The sequence below is a fragment of the Prionailurus viverrinus genome, chromosome D3 (genome assembly GCF_022837055.1).
Source record: "Prionailurus viverrinus isolate Anna chromosome D3, UM_Priviv_1.0, whole genome shotgun sequence".
NCBI classification, from domain to species: Eukaryota; Metazoa; Chordata; class Mammalia; order Carnivora; family Felidae; genus Prionailurus; species Prionailurus viverrinus.
Window position 1 is genome coordinate 46,924,186 of NC_062572.1, and position 26,374 is coordinate 46,950,559.

Here is a 26,374-nt window from a genome sequence, read left to right on the forward strand (position 1 = left end):
GACCCAAAAAACAAATTAAACAACAAGTGACTGGTTTTATTTTTCTCGCATTAAAAAGTCTGGAGGTCAGCAGTCCAAGGCTGGTAATGCAGCCCCATGATGCCCTCACGGATCTGGATTCTTGTGGCTTTCATACTTTGTATGTGACCTTCATCCTTGTCACTATAAAATAGTTATGCCACCTCTAGCATCACGTCCATGTTCTAGACAGAAGGAAGGGAAAAGAAAGCATATGTCATTTGTTTTTGTCCCTCTTTAAAACGTTTTCCACTTAAATAAATAAACTTGAAAATAAAAGGGGACACCTGAATGGCTCAGTCAGTTGAGTGCCCAACTCTTGGTTTCAGCTCGGGTTGTGATCTCATGGTTTGTGAGTTCGAGCCCCACATCAGGCTCAGCACTGACAGTGCAGAGCCTGCCTGGGATTCTCTCTTTCTCCCTGTCTCTCAAAATAAATAAACTTAAAGAAAAATAAGAGCATGCAACTCTTGATCTCAAGGTTGTGGGTGTAGAGATCATTAAATAAACAAAGAAAGAAAGAAACAAACAAACTTAAAAGGGTTTCCAGAATTCCCTACCCGGTTACTTTCCCTATTTCTCAATGGCCAGAATTGTCACTTGGTTACCTCCAATAACTAAGAAATGAAATTAAAGCCCAAGATTGCCTAATTCCAGAATCAGAGTTTGTATCCACTATAGTATAGTGCTTCTAAAGGCCAGGAGTCTGAGAGACACCTGGATTTGAACAGGGTACCGTAGGCTGTGCAGTTAGAGCTCTATACCTCCAGTGGATTTTCCTTTTTATTTATTGTTTAAATATTTATTTTTATTTTGAGAGAGAGGAAGAGCGAAGGGGGGAGGGGCAGAGAGAGTGAGGGAGAGAGAATCCCAAGTAGGCTCCACACTGCCAGCACAGAACCCAATGCTGGGCTCAATCCCATGGATCATGAGATCATGACCTGAGCTGAAATCAAAAGTCAGATGCTCGACCGACTGAGCCATTTAGGACCCCTGGATTTTCCTTTTTAAAAGGCAGTTTAAGCAGAGACAGGAAGCAAGAGATTGTCTACCTGATAGTTTACAGTAATCCAACCATGTATAACCAGCATATTTCATTTCAGTCAACCTGTGAGGTTGAGTAAACTGAGTTCCCTATCCCATTTTATCTGTTATTGACCAGCTCTACCTATAAATGAAGTGATAAAACAGACACTTTTTAAAAACACTTGAGTTAGCATATGTGGAACTTGAGAAACTTAACAGAAGACCATGAGGCAAGGGAAGGGGAAAAAATGGTTTCAAACAGGGAGGCAAACCTACAAGAGACTCTTAAATACAGAGAACAAACTGAGGGTTAAGGGGCAGGGGAGGGGAAAATGGGTGATGGGCATTGAGGAGGGCATTTCTTGGGTTGAGCACTGGGTGTTGTATGTAAGGGATGAATCACGGGAATCTACCCCTGAAACCAAGAGCACTGTGTACACTGTATGTGAGCTAACTTGACAATAAGTTATAGTTTAAAAATAAAAATTTTAAAAATTAAAAAATAACACTTGAGTTAGAAGGATGTATTTAAATGCAAAACTATTTCATGACACATAGTACATTCTCAGACTTAAAAAGATAACATAGGGTGCCTGGCTGGCTCTGTCAGTGGAGCATGAGACTCATGATATCAGAGTTGTGAGTTTGAGCCTCACATTGGGTGTAGAGAGTACTTAAAAATAATTTTTAAAAAACCTTTAAAAAGATGCTATGTATTTAAGAGGGCATTATTCATTTGTAAAGCAGTATACATGTTAGATAATATTTTAATAACAAATCTGCATCAATCACTATATATAGTTTCAGGTTGGCTGTAAGCTTTTTTAAAAGATTTTATTTTGGGGGCACCTGGGTGGCTTAGTTGGTTAAGTGTCTGACTCTTGATTTCAGCTCAGGTCATGATCTCACAGTTAGTGAAATTGAGCCCTGTGTCGGGCTCCGTGCTGACAGTGCAGAGCCTGCTTGGGATTCTCTCTCCCTCTCTCTCTGCCCCTCCCATGCTCGTGTTCATTCTCTCTCAAAATAAATAAACATTTTTTTTTCTAATAAAAGATTTTTTTTTTAAGTAATCTTCACACTCAACATGGGGCTCAAGCTCATGACCCTGACATCAAAAGTCAGATGTTCCACCAACTGAGCCAGCCAAGCACCCCAAAGACCTCTGATTTTAAACTTTGAAAACATGCAAAACCTGTGCGTCAGCACTTAATGTAGGAGTAACACCTTTCCTGCCTTTGATAAGCGGGTATCCTGATGAAACCATGTGAAACCGAAGACTGTCAAAGGCAGTAGTTTGAATGAGTCAATCATGGGTACTCAAACATACATAGAAGGCCTATTGTCTTGGAGGAGCACAAAATGAAAAACATTTTCTAATGCCTTTCATTATCGTGAAAATTTTTCCCAAAGTTCAACAAGAAAGGCTGCTATTGGTAGGCTCAGAGTGTATTAGAAACTCAAGACAAACTGTGTCTAGCATCTGTGTTTAAAAATGCCTGGTGGGGTGCCTGGGTGGCCCAGTTGGTTAAGCGTCTGACTTGATTTTGGCTCAGGTTATGATCTCACTGTTGGTGAGATCGAGCCCTACATCGGGCTCTACGCTGGGTGTGGAGCCTGCTTAAGATTCTCTCTCTCCCTCTCCCTCAGCCCCTCCTGTACTTGCTGTCTCTATCCAAAAAAAAAAAAAAAATGCATGAAGGGGGTACCTCGCTGACTGAGTCAATAGAGAAGGCAATTCTTGATTTGGGGTTCAAGCCCTACATTGGGGGTAGAGTTTACTTCTTTTAAAAAAATTGTTTTTAGGGGCGCCTGGGTGGCGCAGTCGGTTAAGCGTCCGACTTCAGCCAGGTCACGATCTCGAGGTCCGTGAGTTCGAGCCCCGCGTCAGGCTCTGGGCTGATGGCTCAGAGCCTGGAGCCTGCTTCTGATTCTGTGTCTCCCTCTCTCTCACTGCCCCTCCCCCGTTCATGCTCTGTCTCTCTCTGTCTCAAAAATAAACGTTAAAAAAAAAAAAAAAATTTTTTTTTAAAAATTGTTTTTAGGGGCACCTGGGTGGCTCAGTCGGTTGGGCGTCCGACTTCGCTCCGGTCATGATCTCGCGGTCTGTGAGTTTGAGTCCCACGTCGGGCTCTGTGCTGACAGCTCAGAGCCTGGAGCCTGTTGCAGATTCTGTGTCTCCCTTTCTCTCTGACCTTCCCCCATTCACGCTCTGTCTCTCTCTGTCTCAAAAATGAATAAATGTTAAAAAAAAATTTTTTTTAATTGTTTTTAAATAAAAATGCATAGAGCACATTTCAAGCATTCAAATTTAATAAACCTCTTGGGCCCTCTAAAAGGAATAACTGAAAAACTGTGAAGATTCCTCCTCAGATTGTCTTCAATTCTTAATTAGTTACAAAAAGGGAATAGTCTTACATAAGCCAAATAACACTAATACATTTACTTAACAAATATTTATCTTTACCATGCACAATACTAAGTACAGTATCAGAATCTGGCAAAATTTTACAAATTTCCTCCAAAGGAGCCAACTTTTAAAGAAACACCAAAGAAACTTACTCTGTTCATCCTGACATATTAACATAACTGCATGGGATTTTTTTGAAAAATATTACTTCAGAAATAAGCATTTGAAATATATCTCAGGAACACCTGGGTGGCTCAGTCGGTTAAGTGTCCAACTTCAGCTCCGGTAATGATCTCGTTCGTGGTCTGTGGGTTCGAGCTCCACATTGGGCTCTGTGCTGACAGCTCAGAGCCTGGAGCCTGCTTCAGATTCTGCCTCCCTCTCTCTCTGCCCCTCCCATGCTCCCGCTCTCTCTCTCTCTCAAAAATAAACATTTAAAAAAATTGAAATGCATCTCAAATTTTACCAGCTGTCTGTTCTCAGCAAGCCTAGCAGTTTAAGAGACATTTCAAAATCTTTCTCTGCTGAGTCGATGCTGTTACAAAGGTTCCTTAGGAAACTCCAGTGTCCTTACACTTGAGTTCTTGAGCACAAAGAATTAATGAAACAATTGTTTATCACACCAGCAGAGGCCAGAAGAGAGCTGTTTTTGGAGAATAATCACTGGAAAGTAGGGGATGAACAGGAAGGACTATGATAAAAGAAAATTTCTAGGATGAATAGGATATGAATTGGGAAACTTTAGTACATAAATGAAGGCTCATTGGGCAAAAATGAACTTTCAACATAGCTATTGTTGGCATAAAACCAATTGGCAGAGGCAGTATATCATGGTCTTAAAAACATTACAAATATGTATTTGCCATATGCTAGGCATTTGGGGATATGAGGAGATATGTGAGATCTTGTTATTACCCAGTAGGACACCAGACATAAATGTGGAAAGATGCCTGAGAGATTGAAGAACCTTAGACTGAGTGCCAAAAAAGAAAAAAGAAAAAAGGATCATTAGAACTCAGACTGCCTAAGGATAAATTAACCTAGAGAAGCAGCAAGGAAAAGATAATGCAATATAAGTTGGGAAATTCACCTGAATGTGTAAATACTAATATACTGAGTCAAAAGGGGCCTTGGAGAGAATTGGATTGTATCCCCTCCCTTTATAATGGGGAAATAGAAGCCCAAAGAGAATTAGTGACTTGCCAAGATCTCAGTGGGCTTGAAGTAGAATGTAGTTTGGGACTTCAGTATGGTGTTTTCCCCTTCCTAAGTGCTAGAGGCATACTTTCTAGATAAGTGTTACAGCTAGGGTGTAGAGCTATGCAGTATTACTAAAAGAGGCAGTACACTTTTTTTTTTTTTTTTTTTTTAAGATTTTATCCTTATGCAATCTCCACACCCAACGTCTGGGCTCGAACCCACAACCCAAGATCAAGAGTTGCACACTCTACCAACTGAGCCAGTCAGCCACCCTGGCAGTACACTATGTCTTAAAGGCAAGACTAAAGAGTTTAGACTTGAGTCTGCAGTCCTATGGTTTTCAAACCATTAGTAACATCCCTTTATTAAATCTTATATGTGGGGCACCTGGGTGGCTCAGTTGGATGACTGTCTGACTCTTGATTTCTGCTCAGGTCATGATTCCAGGGTCGTAGGATCAAGCCCCATATTGTACTCCAACACTGAGTGTGGACCCTGCCTAAGATTCTCTCTACCACTGTCCCTCCCCAACCCTCAAATTAAAAAAAATTTCTTTTGAACTAAATCTTACACAGATCCCCAATAAGCAATGATATTTTAAAGGCATAAGTTTATTTCAAGCATTCAAATTTAATAAACCTTTACTTATAAATTCAATCAGCAAGACTAGATAAATACAAAATTGTGAAATGAATTATGGATGACAGGGGACATCAGCCTCCATATCCATGATATTCCAGTCAAATGTTGGCCATAATGGCATAGTAGATATTTACCCAAAAGTAATTTATTAAATCATAGACAGGAGTATTTTATAGGGCTGCAACAGTTGGCTTGGAATGTCCTTTCTAATGCATTTCCCTACTATGTGTTACTGTCCACTGAAGCTCAGGAGCCCACGTTATCATCCAGTTGGAGATTTGTCTAAGAGATCTGCCTTTTGTTTTCTTTTCTTTTATTCTTTATTCACTTAGTCGCTCAGATAATCATTCATTTGTGCTTACTGACTCTGGGCCCTTTCAGTGTCCATTAAGATTTCCACCAAAGACTGGCAGAACAAATAAAAGATGAAATTCAGACCAACCATAGACCATCAGTCTATTGTGATAAGATATTTAGGAGAAAAAGCACACTCAAAATATGAAGGATAATATGGATTTCCAGTGATCCAGGCAATGGCCTACCAACTTAAGTCAATAGTTCTTGGGAAAATACAGATAGAGGCAAGCTAGAAAAAGCTCCTAAAATTAAAGTTATTCAGGTTTCCAGGTAGGATCCATGCAATAAAAATCATTCTTTAAATGCAGTAGAGATCTGTTGGAGCAACACCAGACAGGGATTCTTTTTCTCTTCTTTTTTTTTTAAGAGAGAGCACAAGCTGGGAAGAGGGGCAGAGGGAGAGACTGAGAGAGAGAGAGAGAGAGAGAGAGAGAGAGAGGAAGAGAGAGAGAGAGAGAGGAAGAGAGAGAGAGAGAGAGAGAGAGAGAGAATGTTAAGCAGACTCCATGCCAAACATGGAGCCCAACTCAGGGCTCAACCTCACAACCATGAGAACACGACCTGGGCCAAAATCAAGAGTCAGGTGCTTAACCAACTGAGCCACCCAGGTGCCCCCAAATAGAGATTCAAGGCTAGAGGGAGGGGAGAAGCCTTGATGAGGCAAGCTGAATTCTGCTGACAGTGTTTTCATGGGGTGGGAGGCTGAGCGGTCAAGGCTTCACCTACCAGTGTTGCTACTGGGAATCTGAGAACCCAGCTGAACTGCTGGTCATCTCACAAGGCTGCAGTGACAACACCGGAAACTTGGGCCTCATTACAACTTTGCCCTTAAGATGTTTGTCAAATGTTGAAGTAAAACCTCTTCCAGGGAAAATGGTTAAAATGGTATATTTTATTTATACTTTACCACAGTGAAAAAATTTAACAGACAGTTTTCAACAGATTCACTGTGCTAAGGAAACCAACAATAAAGTTCAAGATCTGCCATGAGAAGATGCCCAGTTAATGCCCCAGACTCTTCGTTGAAAGACCAGGAGGGCTGTGATGTCAGAATGGGCTTAACAAGGGCAGGCTTTGCCTCGCCAGCCCACTTGCCCCCCACCCAGTCCTTGGTTGGGTGGTCAGTCCCCACCCTGCCTATCAGAGGAAAGTGTGACTCCTCTCTGAAGGAATATAACCTCGTATCTGGAGCCTCACAGTGTTCAACATTCAATTTAAAAAATTCTAGACAAGCCAAAAGACAGTTTCAGTTATATATTCCATACATATGGAGGAGGGAGGAAAACAGACTCACAAGTGATCCAGATACTAGAGTTAATACACAAATACTTAAAGATCACTGATTACTATGCTTAAGAAAAGAAAATTTGAGAAAATTGATTTTTAGAGACTTTCACCAGAAAATTGTAATATTTTAAAAATCCAAAGTAAATTCTAGAACTGAAACCTAGAATATCTGAAATTGATAACTCAATTGAAGGCTGTAGATAGAGCAGAAGACAAAATCAGTAAACTGGAATAGGGGTTAATAGAAAATATCCAAACTGAAGCAAAGAGATTAAAAAACAAGGAAGATAAAGCAAGGAGACTGAGAGACATGGGACACATTGAAGAATTCGAACGTACGTGTAATTGGACTCTCAGAGAATGGGCAGAAGCCATGGTACGACTCTGTTGAGCCTTTTTCAAAACAAACAAAAGACATCAACCCAAATTCAAGAGGCTCTTCAAACCCCAAGCAGCAGACACACAAATCAAACCACATCTGGCCACATAATGGTGAGATGCTAGAAGTCATGAGAAAAATCTTAAAAGCACACAGAAAAGGGAAAAATTCATTAACTTCAAATAACAATAAGATGGCTGATTTCTTAAACTGGGAGCCAGGTGACAGTGGGATGACAATTTTAAATTGCTGAAAAAAATAATTGATAACCTAGAATTCTGTGCTCAAAGTCTCTTTCAAAAGTGAAAGAAAAATATATTTTCAAAGAAAAGCTGAGAAAATTCATCACCAGCAGACTTGCAGTAAAATACTATCTTAAGTCCTTGAGGTCAAAGGAAACTAACTGCAAGCAAAAACGTGGAAGTATAGGGAGGAATGAAGAACACTGGAAATAGTAAATATGGATGTAATATACTGATTGTCAGATATTTTATCAAGTGGATTCGATAGGAAGTTAGCATCAAGCTCAAGAAAATCACAGATACGGGCACCTGGCTGGCTCAGTCGGAAGTGTGCACAACTTTTGATCTTGAGGTTGTGAGTTCGAGCCCCATGTGAGGTGGAGAGATTACTTAAATAAAACTTTTTTTTAAAAAAGAAATCAAAGGTAAAACAACAACAACAACAACAACAACAACAACAACAACAACAGCAAAATGCCCTGCTGAGTATGCATTTGGTGGACAGTTTCAAAGTATCACAGGGTAAAAAGTGAATGCTAGAAATGATCTAATCCAACCTTTCATCATAAATACACTTGGGGTATATGATTGTCTTTCTTTTCTACAGATGAAGAGGTAAACTTGAAATTTGGAGTTATAAATGACAGCTGCAATGTTATGCCAACTTGATTTAGCATAAAAGTTATTTCTGTATTTTGATTGTTCAGCATCAAGATCATCTGGATCCACATAGGTAAGTTGTTGTCAATGGAAAACATTTTTAGCCTCCGTCTTGTATCATAGGACACTATTCTATTAAGACTAATACAGAGTCTTGAAGAAGAGTGATAAAGCAATTTCAAGACAAAGGTGAATCATTTACAATACCTAACAAGGGCTTATATTTCTTTTCATAAATATAACAAGCCACATAAGTAGCCAAAACTGTGTGCATTAATATTCACTTGTCTGGGCGCCTGGGTGGCTCAGGTCATGATCTCATGCTGACAGCATGGAGCCTGTTTGGGGTTCTCTCTCTCTCTCTCTCTCTGCCCCTCCCCTGCGCTTGTTCTCTCACTCTCTTTCTCTCTCAAAATTAAACATTTATAAAAAATACTCACTTGTCTGATGGATTATATTGATGACAGCAAATGCACCTGAGTCTCGCTTGCTATGTTTCTTTCTTTTTTTTTTTTTAATATTTATTTTTGGGAGATCGCAAGCAGGTGAGGGGCAGAGACATGGGGACTTAGGATCAGAAGCATGCTCTGCGCTGACAGGCTGACAGGATCGAGCCCAATGTGGGGTTCAAACTCACAAACAGTGAGATCATGACCTGAGTTAAAGTTGGACGCTCAACCAACTGAACCACTCAGGTGTCCCAACTATGTTACAATATATATAGTACAGCTGTGATGTGTAGTGTATTAGCTGCACAGTTTTCTGTGAGCAGACATAACCAGGCCAAATTTTTTTAAAGGCTTTCTAATTGATGCCACATTTGTTTTTAAAGAACATCTAATATATGCCCAGAGATAGTGGGGAAAGTTGTATTCTGAGTTGCCACAAAATTTGAATTAATCTAGCAGTACAAGTTAACTCCAATGTTCTTCACTTTATTACACCTTTATGTATAACATGGCATATTTTTTTAAATTACAGGCTTTTAATAATTTTTTTAATTTTTTTTTTTTTTTTTTTAGCGTTTATTTATTTTTGAGACAGAGAGAGACAAAGCATGAACGGGGGAGGGTCAGAGAGAGGGAGACACAGAATCTGAAACAGGCTCCAGGCTCTGAGCTGTCAGCACAGAGCCCGACGTGGGGCTCGAACTCACAGACCGCGAGATCATGACCTGCGCGAAGTCGGCCGCTTAACCGACTGAGCCACCCAGGCGCCCCGAGGCTTTTAATAATTTTAAAGGTGTTTTTAAAAATAAAATCAGAATTAAACACTTAGGAGCCTGAAATACCTGTGTTCTTTTTGAAAACCATTTCCACTTTAATAACACCTTTTAAAATATTAATTAATGAGGAACACCTGGCTATCTCAGTCGGTAGAGCATGCAACTTTTGACCTTGGGGTTGTGCGTGGAAGCCCCACACTGACCATGGAGCCTACTTTTTAAAAATAATTAATTAATTAATTAATTATTAATTACTTAGGGGTATCTGGCTGGCTGGGTCACTGGAGTGTGCAACTCTTGATCTCAGAGTTGTAAGTTTGAGCCCCACATTGGATGTAGAGATTACTTAAAAATAAAATCTCTTTAAAAAATTAGTTTAATAAAATGTTAATTAATTTAATCAACTAAAATAAGAATATCTGAAAGCATAAATTCACACTGAAGAACTTATTACCAAGATGGTAAGGAAAATCACAATGCCTCCCCACTTTTTCTCAGAAGTCTAGACTTCATTTCACATTTGCTTGTACTCTGAAGAGACATTCATTCATTCATTCATTCATTCATTTTCTCATCCGTTTGACAAATATTTACAAAGTGTCCATGTCCTTGTCACTGTTGTAGGTGCTGGTGATTCAGCAGAGAGCAAGAGAGGACAAGTCCCTGCTCTCCGAGTTATATTCTATAACACGGCAGGGACTATTTTGATAGGAGCCTTCAGGGAAGCCCTCACAGTAAGGCGATCAGAATTAAGTAAGGAACTGAACCACAGGAATATCTGGGGGAAGAGTTTTCCAAATGGAACAGCAACAGAAGGGCTTTAAGGTAGGAGCCTGTAGTGTGCTGAGTCCTCACTACCTGGAGCAAAGCACCTGGGGGTATCTGGTGGGAAATGTGGTCACAAAGGAAGGCAAGGACAAGATGCTGCAGCGCTTTGTGCCCAGAAAGGACTGGATTTTCGTCTAAGTGAGATGACAAACCACTAGGGGAGGGGATGTGATTTGCCCTGGCCTGTTTAAAAGGATTATTCAAGCTGATGTGAGAAGAGGATGAGATCATAGGAGGCAAAAGTAGGAGTGGGGAGTCTTAGATTTTTGCACCGGGCGGTGAGAGGTGGTGGTTTATGAGGCCTCACAACGGAGTTGACCTAGGTGTCACCTGGTGACTTAAAAGGATGGAAGGGAAATGAGTCAAGGATAGCTCCAAAGTTTCTAATTTGTGCAGCTGGGTGAAAATGGAAAAGAAGCAGATATGGGATGGCGTGACAGGAAATTTGTCTTGCACAGGTTAACACTGAGATGCCCATCAGGCTTCCAAATAGAAGCATTAGGTAGCCAACCGAACATATGGTTCTGAACTTCAGACAAGAGTCTAAGGCAGGAGATAACAGTTTGGGGGCTTCTACCTCCAGGAGCTATTTAAAGCAATTGGCTTGCATGGAGTCACCAAGGTTTGGCTGTAGACAGAAGAGAAGAGTCTGGGAAGCTTATGTTAGATTGGGAGTGTACCCTCAGAAGAGTCTGGGTGGGGAACATTACCTGCAGAGGATTACCAGAGGCTTTTTCTAGTAACAGAGGTACTAGATTACAGGGCATGACGACAGGATGATCCCTTAGGGCAGGTGGATAATTGGTTATAATTATAGCCTCCTTGTCCCTACTTCTCAGGAAGTTTGTATTAGCTGGGGGGTAAGGAGGAGTGGGGGTGTGGGGGAGGAGGTGTTGGTAGTGGAGGGTGGTCTACCTGGGGCAGACTGAGATTCCCAACCATGAAGCATAAAAGCCTCACCAATAAAGGCTCAGAGTCCCTCCCCGAAAGACTAATGTCTGGCCTTTCTAGATCCCCATAGGCTGCACCAGAATGTAATGGACAGTAGGGGACCTGTACCTCAGCTACTGCTTCTGTGCCTGTGAAACACTTGCAAAAGGCCTATTTGAGTGTGATCGGGTGAGTCACCCTTGCTTGAGTGGCATGTGGTAAGTTGCAGTCAAGTACTGCTGATCTGGTAACCCTCTTTCTCCATTACATCAATGTGCATGTCTATCTTTATCCTAATCTAGTATGTGCTGACATTACTGTTTGACATTGCAATTTGATGGCATTTCCTTTCCTTCCAATTTCCCAAACCTCATCGTGGGCCCCAAGTCCTGTCAGCTCACATGAGAGGGTTTGTTGACAAACAAAGGATCCTCCCCCCCACCCCCCAGGGATCTTCAGACAAACCTGATGATGAAAAACAAAACAAAACAAAACCAATAATATGGCCAAGTAGCGGGGTCAGGATGGGAGACACTTAAGGCAAGCTCGTTGACTTTTTTTTTACACCCACACACAATAGCAGAAGAGGGATAAAGTCTTCCGGAATTGGATTAGACTTTGTTGGCAAAACTTGGAGTCATGCTTCCTGTTTTCTAATGCTTGCTCTTGAAACAGTTGCTTGAACAGTATTGAATTCTCTTTCTAAACAGGGCCTTTCTACACTCTCCACATGTCCCTGTAAGCAAGCACCTTCCCCTCCAGTCTCCAACACACCCTCTCTACAGAACCGCAGCTGCTCTGAGTGTGGGTCCAACCAATGACAATGGCACTGTGTTGAGGCCATCGGTGGTGCATCGCACTTCTGCACAAAGCCGCAGTAAGAGGAGGCAAGGGTTTACTCTTTCTGATCCCATTTTAAAAGAACTTTGTGTATGGATTCATTAAACTCGCAAATGGTACAGCAGGAAAAATACTCAAAGCCCAACACAGTGCCTTAAACATAGAAGGCTTTCATATATGTTTCTTGAATGAATAAGTGATGAAGGAGTCTGAGAACCAGAAAAACTGGTGCTTGTCCAGGCTCTGCCAACACTTGGTTGTGTTACCTCCATGGTCTCTTTTTCTCTTTGGGCTTTAGGTTCCTCGTCTCTAAAGTGAGGATTGGACAATATGACCTTTGAAGTGCCACCTTGCTCCATCAGCTTCTCACAATTAGATAATTAGCACCTTTCAGGAGGCCAGACTGGAAGGGGTTAAAAGTATGGCCTTCAGGGGTGCCTGGGTGGCTCAGTGGGTTAAGCATCCGACTTGGGCTCAGGTTATGATCTTGCAGTCCGCGTGTTTGAGCCCCAGGTCGGGCTCTGTGCTGACAGCTCAGAGCCTGGAGCCTGCTTTGGACTGTGTCTCCCTCTCTCTCTGCGCCTCCCCCACTTGCTCGCGCGTGTACACTCTCTCTCTCAAAAATAAATAAACATTTAAAAAATTTAAAAAAAAGAAAAAAGCATGGCCTTCAGGGCCAGGCAAACCGGGACAGGATCCCTAGCTCCACCATTTAGAGTGTGACATGGCCAATGCACTCAAATTCTCCAAACTTTCTGCACTCCCGAGTAACAAAGTTATTATGAGCATCCAATGAGATGCTGCAGGAGTTTACTCTAGGGCCTGGTACACAGTGACTATTTGATCATTGAGAACTGTTACCATTATTGTCCGTATCGAAGACACAGTGGTGATGAATCAGAAAGAAAGCTCCTTGAGGCACCTAGGTGGCTCAGTCGGTTAAGCATCCCACTCTTGGTTTCCACTCAGATCGTGATCTCACGGTTTGTGAGTTCAAGCCCCACATTGTGCTTCACACTGACAGTGTGGAGCCTGCTCAGGATTGTCTCTCTCTCTCTGCCCCTCCCACTCTCACTCTGTCTTTCTCTCAAAATAAATAAATAAAAACTTAAAAAATATTTTAAAATAATAATGAAAGAAAACTTCTTGCACAAGTCCGAATTTGAGTTGGGCCTTGAAGACTAGTTAAGATATAGACAGACTGGGGGAGCAAGGTGGGAGAGAGAGTTGCACGAAGGAAAAGGGGTCATATGAGCAGAGGCCCGGAAACAGTAAAGCAGGAGGGGTGTTGCAGGCTGTGGCGGGGGCTGCACCAGGCAGGAGCATCCAGTAGGGACGTCACAGCCCATGGGCACCCATTAAGTCAGGACCTCTATGTCAAATCCCACAAATGACACAAAAGCTCTAAGCCCCTGAAGCCTCCCTACTTTCTGAATGCTCAAACTCTGGAGGAGGGATACAAAGCAAGTATCACTTGGCCATTGAGTCATTTCAAACACTGCCATTTTTTAAAAGTGAGTTTATTTCATGGATATTAATTGGCCATTACTTATTTGCTCACAGTGAAGTCAGCAGAGACTACAGGTAGATGTGGAGCAGGCTCCCCACACCCGGATGAAAACTGAAAGACCAAATCAGTACTTCCAGAACACTCACAAAGGGATTTTCCAAAACGTGCGCAACCTGGTTTCAGATCTCAGGACTTGAGAGAGAAGTCAGTTTGACCCTCTATCAGATGCAGCACACAGAAGGCCGATGGCTCAGCTGGTGGGTATGCATTTCAGGTACAAGGTATCTGCTCGGCGGTGCTACCTACCCTCCCAACTCGCCTTGCTGGACACCCCATTTGTTCCAGACAAGAGAGGGAAGCCAGGTGAACCTGACACAGCTGCTGAATTATCCAGAGATGTTCCCTGGCATACCCCTTCTTCACTCTCCACATAGCAAACACGTGAAAGCCTCCTTAAACAGGAGAACAGGGCAGTGGGGAGTCATGGTGAGACTTTCCCCCCAAAATACTAAAACAAAAAACTAAAACATGACCACTTAGCAATATCCTAACATCAAGGGGGAACAATGTGGAAATGTGAGAAATATGATTGTTCATGAATTCAGCTGTGTAAACTAAGATGTATATCGTGGTTCTATTTGTCCTCTAACAATGTAAACATTGCATATTTTTTATTCATTAGAAACTGAAATGAAAAACCATAGCCTCACTGATGGTGCAGAGCCTGCTTGGGATTCTCTCTCTCTGCCCCTCCCCCGCTCATGAGCATGCTTTCTCTCTCAAAATAAATTTAAAAAGTTAAAAAAAACTATAGCCTTCATCTCTCAAAGAGATAAACCACTGCTGTGTGGGTTTTGTCTCCCTCCTCTGTTTAATCATCCAATTCCTTTGACTTTGTCTCAGCTGAGTAGAGCCTGATGTAACTTCAGGGGCTCCAGAACCATTTGCCTGTGACCTAACCTGAAATGCTCCTCATCACAGAATTATTTCTTTATGTTAAGGCATTCTACAGAACTCCAGGACTCTCCTATTAAAATGTGAGCGTGCCAACCTACCACACCCAACACTTTAATGGTCATTCTCACTTGGGCACAGGTTCATTTCTCAGGTAATCAGTTGTGGTGTTGTTAAAGAAGAACAGGGTCTCGGGGAAGGGTTTCCTGAAAAGTGAAATGTTGAAGAAAGGAGAGAATAGTCCAAGGCACCAAGTACTTCCCATGGAGCAGATAGACCATGTGTTGACCAGGAAAGGCAACAGAGTGGAGTTTAGAGCACCTGAGAGTTTGTTCCTTTGCGTTCCTAAGTACCTGTACTAAGTACTAAGTACCTGTAGTGAGCAGAGCAATGATGGTGGCAGGCTTCCTCTGCAGAAGCTGGTTTTTAAGCTACACTGCATGACAGGGCCCCTTCAGTGGCCTTGGGCAGCAGGAAGCCCAGGACACCTGGGATGCTAGGAAGAAGTCAATAAAGAAATGGTTCCTAAGAGGAGGCAGAAGGGTACCACAGCAGTTCCTGTGCATTCCTGGTTTGGGTATCTTATCAAGATAGAATTTGTGCTTGTCTATGGGGAGTTTTGATAGATATGCCCCATCTGTCAGTGTTGCTGCATCAACCCTGGCAGGTTTGCTGCTAAAAAAGCAACATCTCAGTAGCTCAGCCTTTACTGGGAGTTTGTATGGTGTGACCCATAGCCCCAAGAGGGTCTCTTTGACATCATTTACTTAGTATTGTTACTTTCATAATAATATTAAGACTCATTTGCCTTTTCCTCTGTATTAACATTTTCACTGACAGAGCAAACAACTGTAGGTAAAACTGATGCTTAAGGCAACCATGGCAGTAGTCATTGTATTCTTCACTGCTAGGCACTGACAAGGAAAAACAGCCATTGCCACCTAAGAATGTCCTTGCTGGGAGTGCCAGGTTGGCTAAGTCGGTGGAGCATGAGACTCTTGATCTCAGGGTTGTAGGTTTGAGCCCCATTTGGGTGTAGAGATTACTTAAAAATAATTTTTTTTCAACGTTTATTTATTTTTGGGGGGACAGAGAGAGACAGAGCATGAACAGGGGAGGGGCAGAGAGAGAGGGAGACACAGAATCGGAAACAGGCTCCAGGCTCTGAGCCATCAGCCCAGAGCCTGACGCGGGGCTCGAACTCACGGACCGTGAGATCGTGACCTGGCTGAAGTTGGACGCTTAACCGACTGCGCCACCCAGGCGCCCCTATTTGTTTAATGTTTATTTATTCTTGAGAGATACAGAGAGACAGAGCATGATCAGGGGAGGGGCAGAGAGAGAGGGAGACACAGAATCTGACACAGGCTCCAGGCTCTGAGCTGTCAGCACAGAGCCTGACATGGGGCTCGAACCCACGAACCTCGAGATCATGAAGTGAGCCAAAGTCAGACGTCTAACCAACTGAGCCACCCAGGCGCCCCAAGATTACTTAAAAACAAATCTTTAACAGAGCACCTGGGTGGTTCAGTGGGTTGAGCATCTGACTTCAACTCAGGTCATGATCTCACAGCCCAAGGGTTCGAGCCCCACATCGGGCTTTGTGCTGACAGCTCAGAGCCTGGAGGCTGATTCAGATTCTGTGTGTGTGTGTCTCTCTCTCTGCCCCTCTCCCATTCACACCCTGTCTCTCTCTCTCTCTTGCAAAAGTAAATAAACACTAAAAAAATTATTAAAGAAATAAAATCTTAAAGAAAAAAGAATGTTCTTGCTGAAGCAGTAAAAAATAGTGTTAATTGTATTAAATGTCAACATCTTTAATATTCTGCATTGGGATGGTTGTCTTAAGGAAAAGTACTTGCTCAGTTGAGTTGCAAAGCTGAGGTATCGATTCTGCATGGAAATGTCATTTCAGAAAAAGGACTAGTAGAAATGATTATTAAGACTGGATTATTTAGCAGACATTCTCTCTTAAATGAAGTAAGTAAGCCTGTCACTTCGGAAAACAACTGTCCGTATTTGTTGCCAATAGTAATATACAAGCTTTCAAGTCAAAATTAGAATTTTGGAAAACTTGTATCTGCTACTAAAAGACTTTTTTGATGAGATTGTTGATGGTACTAATGAATGTGATTTTTTACTATATACTGAAATGTGTCAACAACGAGGAGCTCCACATACCCCAGCAGAATCCATATTTTGATTGAACAAATTACTATTTGTTACAAATCAGGTATGGGGAAAAGATTCAAATTGCAAGATAGACCTATGAATTTTAATGCAAATTTTCATCGATATGGTTTCAGATTCTACATTGCAACTGACCTTTAAGAAAGTACCTCTTGTTGAATAGGGTTGATAGAGCATCAAAGACTAATACCCATTATCTGAAATTCTATATTATCTGAAAAATCTACAAAAAGACTCTGATACCTGATTTTCTTCCTACCCCTCAACCAAAACAACATATCACAAACAAATTAAATGTAGAAACAAACATGAAAATCCAACTGTCTTCTGTTGGATTGACATTAAAGAGATTTAAAATATCTCTTTTAAGTTTATTGTTTGAGATAATATATAATTATTTTTCATAAATATTTTATACTTTATATTAAAATATAACAGGATTATTTTTGTTATTTTTAGAGAGACTAATAAATAAATATTTAATTTTTTTTTTCAACATTTATTTATTTATTTTTTTGGGACAGAGAGAGACAGAGCATGAACGGGGGAGGGGCAGAGAGAGAGGGAGACACAGAATCGGAAACAGGTTCCAGGCTCCGAGCCATCAGCCCAGAGCCTGACGTGGGGCTCGAACTCACGGACTGCGAGATCGTGACCTGGCTGAAGTCGGACGCTTAACCGACTGCGCCACCCAGGCGCCCCAATAAATAAATATTTAAAATATCTCACCTTGGGGTGCCTGGCTGGCTCAGTCAGTAGAACATGCCACACTTATCTCAGGGTGGTGAGTTTGATCCCCACATTAAATCTACAGATTTAATCTATCTACAGATAGATTACTTAAGAAAAATAAAATAGAATTTTTGGGGTGCCTATCCGGCTCAGACAGTAGAGCATGCAACTCTTGATCCAGAGTTGTGTGTTTGAGCTCCACCTTGGAGGTAGAGATTACTTAAAAACAAAATCTTAAAAAAAAAAAAAAGCAAAAAATAAATAAAATAAAATATCTCACCCTTAATTTCTAACATGGTGAGTAACAATCCATATAATCGACATTAAGCAAAGCTGTTTAGGGTCCTCAATTTTTTCAAAAGAATTTTTTATTACTTTAATTTAAATACTTAAATTTAAATATTTAAATATTTTATTTAAATGTAAATATTTAATTTAAATTATATTATTTATTTTTGAGAGAAAGAGAGACAGAGTGCAAGCAGAGGAGGGGCCGCGAGAGAGGGACACACAGAACTCCAAGGAGGCTCCAGTCTCTGTGCTGTCAGCAGAGAGCCCGACACAGGGCTCAAACTCCCAAACGGCAAGATCGTGACCTGAGCCCAAGTCGGACACTTAACAAACTGAGCCACCCGGGAGCCCCTCAATAGTTTTTAAGTCAAAAGGGGTCCTGACACCAAAACATTTGACAATGGCCAGTATGGTACAGAAAGAATGCCCTTATCAACCCAGACCCCATTGCTGATACTAGCTGTGTGACCAGAGGCAACTGGTTGGTCCTCAGTCTTTTTTTTTTAATTATCATTTTTTAATTTTTTATTTTTATATCCAAATTAGTTAGCATATAGTGCAACAATGATTTCAGGAGTAAATTCCTTAATATCCCTTACCCATTTAGCCCATCCCCCCTCCCACAACTCCTCTAGTAACCCTCTGTTTGTTCTCTATATTTAAGAGCCTCTTATGTTTTTATATTATTTTTGCTTCCCTTCCCTTGTGTTCATCTGTTCTGTGTCTTAAAGTCCTTATATGAGTGAAATCATATGCTATTTGCCTTTCTCTGACTAATTTCGCTTAGCATCATACCCTCTAGTACCATCCACATAGTTGCAAAAGGCAAGATTTCATTCTTTTTGATTGCCGAGTAATACTCCGTTGTATATATATACCACCTCTTCTTTATCCATTCATCCATCGATGGACATTTGGGCTCTTTCCATACTTTCACTATTGTTGATAGCACTGCTATAAACATTGGGGTGCATGTGCCCCTTTGAAACAGCATGCTTGTATGCCTTGGATAAATACCTAATGGTGCATTTGCTGGGTCATAGGGAAGTTTGATTTTTAATTTTTTGAGGAGCCTCCATACTGTTTTCGAGTGGCTGCACCAGTCTGCATTCCCACCAGCAGTGCAAAAGAGATCCTCTCTCTCTGCATCCTCGCCAACATCTGTTGTTGCCTGAGTTGTTGCTATTAGCCATTCTGACAGGTGTGAGGTGGTATCTCACTGTGGTTTTGATTTGTATTCCCTGATGATGAGTGATGGTGAGCATCTTTTCATGTATCAGTTGGCCATCTGGATGTCTTCTTTGGAGAAGTGTCTATTCATGTCTTTTGCCCATTTCTTCACTGGATTATTTGTTTTTTGGATGTTGAGTTTGATAAGTTCTTTATAGATTTTGGATACTAACCCTTTATCTGATATGTCATTTGCAAATATCTTCTCCCATTCTGTCAGTTGCCTTTTGGTTTTGCTGATTGTTTCCTTCGCTATGCACAAACTTTTTATTTTGATGAGGTCCCGATAGTTCATTTTTGTTTTTGTTTCCCTTGCCTCTGGAGCCGTGTTGAGTAAGAAGTTGATGTGGCCAAGATCAAAGACATTTTTGCCTGCTTTCTACTCAAGGATTTTGATGGCTTCCTGTCTTACATTTAGGTCTTTCACCCATTTTGAGTTTATTTTTCTGTGTGGTGTAAGAAAGTGGTCCAGTTTCATTGTTCTGCATGTCACTGTCCAGTTTTCCCAGCATCACTTGCTGAAGAGACTGTATTCCATTGGCTATTCTTTCCTACTTTGTCAAAGATTAGTTGGCCATATGTTTGTGGGTCCATTTCTGGGTTCTCTATTCTGTTCCATTGATCTGAGTGTCTGTCTTGATGATTACAGCTTTGTAGTATAGCTTGAAGTCCAGAATTGTGATGCCTCCTGCTTTGGTTTTCTTTTTCAAGATTTCTTTGGCTATTCGGGGTCTTTTCTGATTCCATACAAATTTTAGTATTGTTTGTTCTAGCTCTGTGAAGAATGCTGTTGTTATTTTGATAGGGATTGCATTGAATATGTAGATTACTTTGGGTAGTATTAACATTTTAACAATATTTGTTCTTCCTATCCAGGAGCATAGAATCTTTTTCCTTTTTTGTGTGTGTCTCCTTCAATTTCTTTCATAAGCTTTCTATTGTTTTCAGTGTATAGATTTTTCAGCTCTTTGGTTAGATTTATTCCTAGGTATTTTATGGTTTTTGGTGCAATTGTAAATGAGATCTATTCCTTGATTTCTCTTTCTGTTGTTTCATTGTTGGTATATAGGAAGGCAACTGATTTTATATCCTGCAACTTTGCTGAATTCATGAATTCAGTTTTTTGGTGGAATCTTTTGGGTATTCCATATAGAGTATCATGTCATCTGTGAAGAGTGAAAGTTTGACCTCCTCCTGGCCGATTTGGATGCCTTTTATTTCTTTGTGTTGTCTGATTGCTGAGGTTAAGACTTCCAATACTGTGTTGAGTAACAGTGGTGAGAGTGGACATCCCTGTCTTGTTTCTGACCTTAGGGGGAAAGCTCTCAGTTTTCCCCATTGAGGATGATATTAGCGTTGGGTCGTTCATATATGGCTTTTATGATCTCGAGGTATGCTCCTTCTATCCCTACTTTCTTGAGAGTTTTTATCAAGAAAGGATGCTGTGTTTTGTCAAATGCTTTCTCTGCATCTATTGAGAGGATCATGTGGTTCTTGTCCTTTCTTTCATTGATGTGATAAATCACATTAATTGTTTTGCAGATACTGAACCAGCCCTGCATCCAAGGTGTAAATCCCACTTGGTCGTGGTGAATAATATTTTTAATGTATTGTTGGATCAGGTTGGCTAATATCTTGTTGAGGATTTTTGCATCCATGTTCATCAGGAAATTTGGTCTATAGTTCTCCTTTTTAGTGGGATCCTTGTCTGACTTTGGAACTAGGGTAATGATGGCTTCATAGAAAGAGTTTGGAAGTTTTCCTTCCATTTCTATTTTTTGGAACACACTCAAGAGAATAGGTATTAACTCTTCCTTAAATGTTTGGTAGAATTCCCCTGGAAATGCCATCTGGCCCTGAAATCTTGTTTTTGGGGAGATTTCTGATTACTAATTCGATTTCCTTACTGGTTATGGGTCTGTTCAAATTTTCTATTTCTTCCTGTTTCAGTTTTGGTAGTTTATATGTTTCTAGGAATTTGTCCATTTCTTCCAGATTACCCATTTTATTGGCATATAATTGCTTATAATATTATCTCATTATTTTTTTTTCTGCTTTGTTGGTTGTGATCTCTCATCTTTCATTCTTGATTTTATTTATTTGGGTCTTTTCCTTTTTCTTTTTGATCAGACTGGCTAGTGGTTTATCAATTTTGTTAATTCTTTCAAAGGACCAGCTTCTGGTTTCATTCATCTGTTCTACTGTGTTTTGGGTTTTGATAATATTAATTTCTGCTCTAATCTTTATTATTTCCTATCTTCATCTGGTTTGGGGTTTTATTTGCTGTTCTTTTTCCAGCTCTTTAAGGTGTAAGGTTAGGTTGTATATCTGAGACCTTTCTTCCTTCTTTAGGAAGGCATGGATTGCTAGATACTTTCCTCTTAGGTCTGCCTTTGTTGCGTTCCAGAGGTTTGGGGCTGTGGTATTATCATTTTCATTGGCTTCCATGTACTTTTTAATTAACTCTTTAACTTCTTGATTAGCCCATTCATCCTTTATAGGATGTTCTTTAGTCTCCAAGTATTTGTTACCTTTCCAAATTTTTCTTGTGGTTGATTTTGAGTTTCATAGCGTTGTGGTCTGAAAATATGCACGGTATGATTTTGATCTTTTTGTACTTGTTGAGGGCTGATTTGTGTCCCAGTATGTGGTCTATTCTGGAGAATGTTCCATGTGCACTGGAGAAGAATGTATATTTCTCTGCTTTAGGATGAAATGTTCTGAATATATGTGTTAAGCCCATCTGGTCCAGTGTGTCATTCAAAGCCATTGTCTCCTTGTGGATTTTCTGTTTAGATGATCTGTCAATTGCTGTTAGAGGGGTGTTGAAGTCCCCTACTACTATGGTATTATTATCAATGAGTTTCTTTATGTTTGTGATTAATTGATTTTTATATTTGGGTACTCACACATTTGGCACATAAATGTTTACAATTGTTAGTTCTTCTTGGTGGATAGACCCCTTAATTATGATATAATGCCCTTCTTCATCTTTTGTTACAGTCTTTATTTTAAAGTCTAGATTGTCTGATATAAGTATAGTTACTCCAGCTTTCTTTTGTCAACCATTAGCATGATAGATGGTTCTCCATCCCCTTACTTTCAATCTGAAGGTGTCTTTAGGTCTAAAGTGGGTCTCTTGTAAACAGTTAATAGATGGATCTTGTTTCCTTATCCAATCTCTTATCCTATGTCTTTTGATTGGGGCATTTAGTCCATTAATGTTTAGAGTGAGTACTGAAAGATATGAATTTATTGCCATTATGTTGCTTGTAAGGTTGAAGTTTCTGGTGGTGTTCTCTGGTCCTTTCTAGTCTTTGTTGCTTTTGGTATGTATGTGTGTATGTATGTATGTATGTATGTATGTATGAATGTATGTATGTATTTATTTATTTATTTATTTTATTTTTATCTTTTCTCCCCTCAGAGAGTCCCCCTTAAAATTTCTTACAGGGCTGGTTTAGTGGTCATAAACTCCTTTAATTTTTGTTTGTCTGGGAAACTTTTTATCTCTCCTTCTATTTTGAATGACAGCCTTGCTGGATAAAGAATTCTTAGCTGCATATTTTTCTGATTCAGCACATTGAATATATCCTGCCATTCCTTTCTGGCCTGCCAAGTTTCTATGGATAGATCTGCTGCAAACCTGATCTGTCTTCCCTTGTAAGGTAAGGGCTTTTTTTCTCTTACTGCTTTCATGATTATTTCCTTGCCTGAGTATTTTATGAATTTGACTACGATATGCCTTTTTGATGGTCAGTTTTTGTTGAATCAATGGGAGTCCTCTGTGCTTCCTGGATTTTGATGTCTGTGTCTTTTCCCAGGTTAGGAAAGTTTTTTGCTAAGATTTGCTCATATAACCCTTCTACCCCTTTTTTCTCTCTTCATCTTCTGGAACCCCTATGATCCTGGTGTTTTTCCTTTTTAATGAGTCACTGATTTCTCTAATTTTTAAATTGTGCTCTTTTGCTTTTGTCTCCCTCTTTTTTTCTGCTTCATTCTTCTCCATAAGTTTGTCCTCTATATCACTGATTTTCTGCTCTGCCTCATCCATCCTTGCAGCCATGGTATCCATTCGAGATTGCAGTTCAGTGGTAGCATTTTTTATTTCATCCTGAATAGCTTTTACTTCTTTTGTCTCTGCAGAAAGGGATTCTAATCTATTTTTGACTCCAGCTAGTATTCTTATTTTTGTGATTCTAAATTCTAGTTCAGACATCTTGCTTGTATCTGCGTTGGTTAAGTCCCTGGTTGTCGTTTCTTCCTGCTCTTCTTTTGGGGTGAATTCTTTTGTTTAATCATTTTTAAGGGAGAAAAGGAATTAATGAGGTAAAAAAATTAAAATAAAAAATTAAAATTGAAAAAATAAAAACAACAACAACAACAACACACACACACACACACACACACACAAATCAGATAAATGAAGCTAGATCCTAGGTGTGTTTTGGTCTGAGGTTTGAAAGGGGCTTGATAGATTAGAGAAAAAAGGGGAAAGAAAAAAAAGGAAATTGTTTGAAATTTTGAAAAAATGAATACACTGAAATAGAATAAAATGAAATGATGGAAGTAAAACAGAATTTGAAAAAATTTACAAAAAAGAAAAAATATAGTAGAAAAAAATTAAAGAAAAATATTTTTAATAAAAATTGAAAATAAAAATAATTTTTTCTCTTTCTGTATTCAAGAAAAAGAAATGACAAGGAGATGAAAAAAAAGAAAATTAAATAGATGGACGAGTGAACAGACTGAAATACTATTGAAATTACTTCGTCTTCCCCTAGAAGCCAATGAGGCGTTTTATAGTCTGTAAACTAAGCAGCCAGAGAAATTTGTGTTCCTGAAGAGCGAGGTTGGCCCAGTTGGGCGGGGCTTGGTGTAATGGCTCCATTCTCCACTAGATGGCGCTGCTTAGCTTATTGGGGTGGATTGTTGCGGTGCTTGTAGGTGCGTATGGGCATGCGCGAGGGCAGTGAAAATGGCGTCTAGTATAGGAACTCTGTTCTCCCGGATCAGCAATCACCCGCCCGTCCTTTGTCTTCGGCTTCCATCCACTCCCCGCTTTTACACGGTCCGTGACCAAGCCCCAGGCAGCACCTCCCTCCTGAGTTTTGTCTCAGATGCGGCTGTTTTTCCCGACCCCTTATTTCTGAGGGACTGCAGCTTTGACCTGATCTGCCCATCTGCGGGAGGGTCTCACCGAGCAATGGCCGGGTGCCGACCGCTCCCAGGAATGCTCGCGGCCGTGCTGCTGCCGACGCCCAGAGACTGCTGCCGGGTGCCAGCCCGCCCTGGAAAAAGTTCGTGAGACAGTGTAGCAGCAGCGCCTCAGGGATTATGGAAAATCACAACACGCATCTGGCACCAGGCTTTACCTTTAATGACCTTGTTCCAGGACCAGCAAATGTGGTTGTTCTCCCAGGTCCACTGGGGCCTTGCCTTTGGGGCACCGACACAGCCTCCACCAGGTGTCCTCCCAGCAGGGGAACTGCCTCTCCTCATGTGGCCTGAAGAACCCCGGACCCCACTCTGCTCCTGAGGATTCGCCCTTCTCACCAGAGCACCACCAGGTATGGAGCTGCGGAGTTTCAGACCCTGCATTCCCCCTGTTTATAGTCTTAATGGAATTTGAACCCTCTCCTTTCTCCTTTCTCCCTTTTTAGTTCAGTCTCTGTGGCTGTTTCCACTTTTCCACTTTCTCTCCAGCTGCTTTTCCTGTATTCTCCACTCCCCGTCTAGCTCTCTGCCCTCTGTGGCTTCTCTCTCCTCCAGTTCACCTCTCAGTTCACATACCTGCTGAGTTCTGTGGTTCAGGTTGTGCAGATTGTTGTGTTAATCCTCCAACCAGTTTTCTAGGTGTGCAGGGGGTTTAGTGTTGGTCTGGCTGTATTTCATGGATGTGAGACACACAAAAAACTTCCATGCTGTTCCGCCATCTTGGCTCCTCCCTTGGTGCTCAGTCTTTTTATAAATATAAGACAGTAAAATCAGTTCTTACTCATAGGTTTGTTAAGAACATGAAACAGGAGTGCCTGGGTGGGTGACTTGGTTGAGCATCCAACTGCAGCTCAAGTCATGATCTCACATTTCATGAGTTTGAGCCCCACATCAAGCTCACTGCTATTAGCACAGAGCCCTCATTTGATCCTCTGTCCACCCCACCCCACCCCTGCTCTATCCCTCCCCTGTTTGCTGTCTCTCAAAAATAAATAAAACAACGCCCCCCCCCCCATAAAAGAACATGAAACAAAGCAAAGTAATACCCCTGGGATCTGGCACATAGTATGAACTAAAAAGAAAAATTAAGAAAATTTAGTCTCTTTTCTATAAAAAGATTTTGTGTCCAAGATATGAAACTTCTCTATTAGTAGATCTAAAGTCATAATCTTTTTAATGCTATGTGGATCATCTCTTAGACAATTTCAAGATCTCTAAGAAAGGCTCTTCATATGAGATTTTAGGAGTTAGTGGGCAGTTAAGGGCTGAAAGTGTCAGGGTCATATTAGCTACAGATTAATTTATCAACATGCAGAGTACCTAATGTCTACTCTTTAATTAGTATGGGGAGGTGGGAGGGACAACTGTAAAGGAAAAGAATCTGTTTTAGGGAAAAAAAATACCTGAATCCATCTAAGCAGAAGTATAGTGAATAACATGATCTAAAGTAACGTGAATTTCTGAGAAACACGTGGCATCCCATAATAGAACTGAAAGTTTGGAGATGCCTGGCTGGCTCAGTCAGTAGAGCATGTGATTCTTGATCCCAAGGTTGTGAGTTCGATCCCTATGTTGGGTGTAGATATTATTTAAAAATAAAATCTTTTTTGGGGCGCCTGGATGGCTCAGTCAGCTGAGCGTCCGACTTCGGCTCAGGTCATGATCTCGGGGTCCGTGAGTTCGAGCCCCACGTCTGGCTCTGGGCTGACAGCTCAGAGTCTGGAGCCTGCTTCAGATTATGTCTCTCTCTCTCTCTCTCTCTCTCTCTCTCTTTTTCTCTCTCTCTCTCTCTCTCTCTCCCTCTCCCTCCCCCACTCATGCTCTCTCTCTCTCTCTCTCTCTGTCAAAAATAAATAAACACTAAAAAAAAAAATTTTTTTTAATAAAATCTTTTTCTTTTTTTTTTAGGTTTATTTATTTATTTTGAAACAGAGAGAGCACAAGCAGGGGAGGGGCAGAGAGAGAGAGGGAGGGAAAGAATCCCACGCAAACTCCACACTAAAAGTGCAGGGCCTGAGATAGGGCTCCAACCCACAAACTGTGAGAACATTACCTGAGCCAAGATCAAGAGTTGGATGACGTTTAGCCAACTGAGCCACCCAGGCACCCCACCCCACCCCCCCACCAAAATAAAATCTTAAAAGAATTGAGAGTTTAGCCTCAAGTTTTCCCAGACTTACTCTTTTTAAGGAAAATGTTGTGCTTATGA

The 26,374-nt window shown here is 40.9% G+C and overlaps 1 long non-coding RNA gene across 1 annotated transcript; it reads right to left on the reverse strand.

The window, feature by feature from the left end:
- Positions 1-15: 15 nt before the first annotated feature.
- On the reverse strand, positions 16-24,797 carry LOC125148927 (uncharacterized). Its single transcript, XR_007145741.1, has 2 exons — positions 24,742-24,797; positions 16-203 (listed from the first exon to the last, which is right to left on the reverse strand). It is a non-coding gene; the product is annotated as an uncharacterized LOC125148927 (long non-coding RNA).
- Between the last annotated feature and the right edge of the window lie 1,577 nt (positions 24,798-26,374).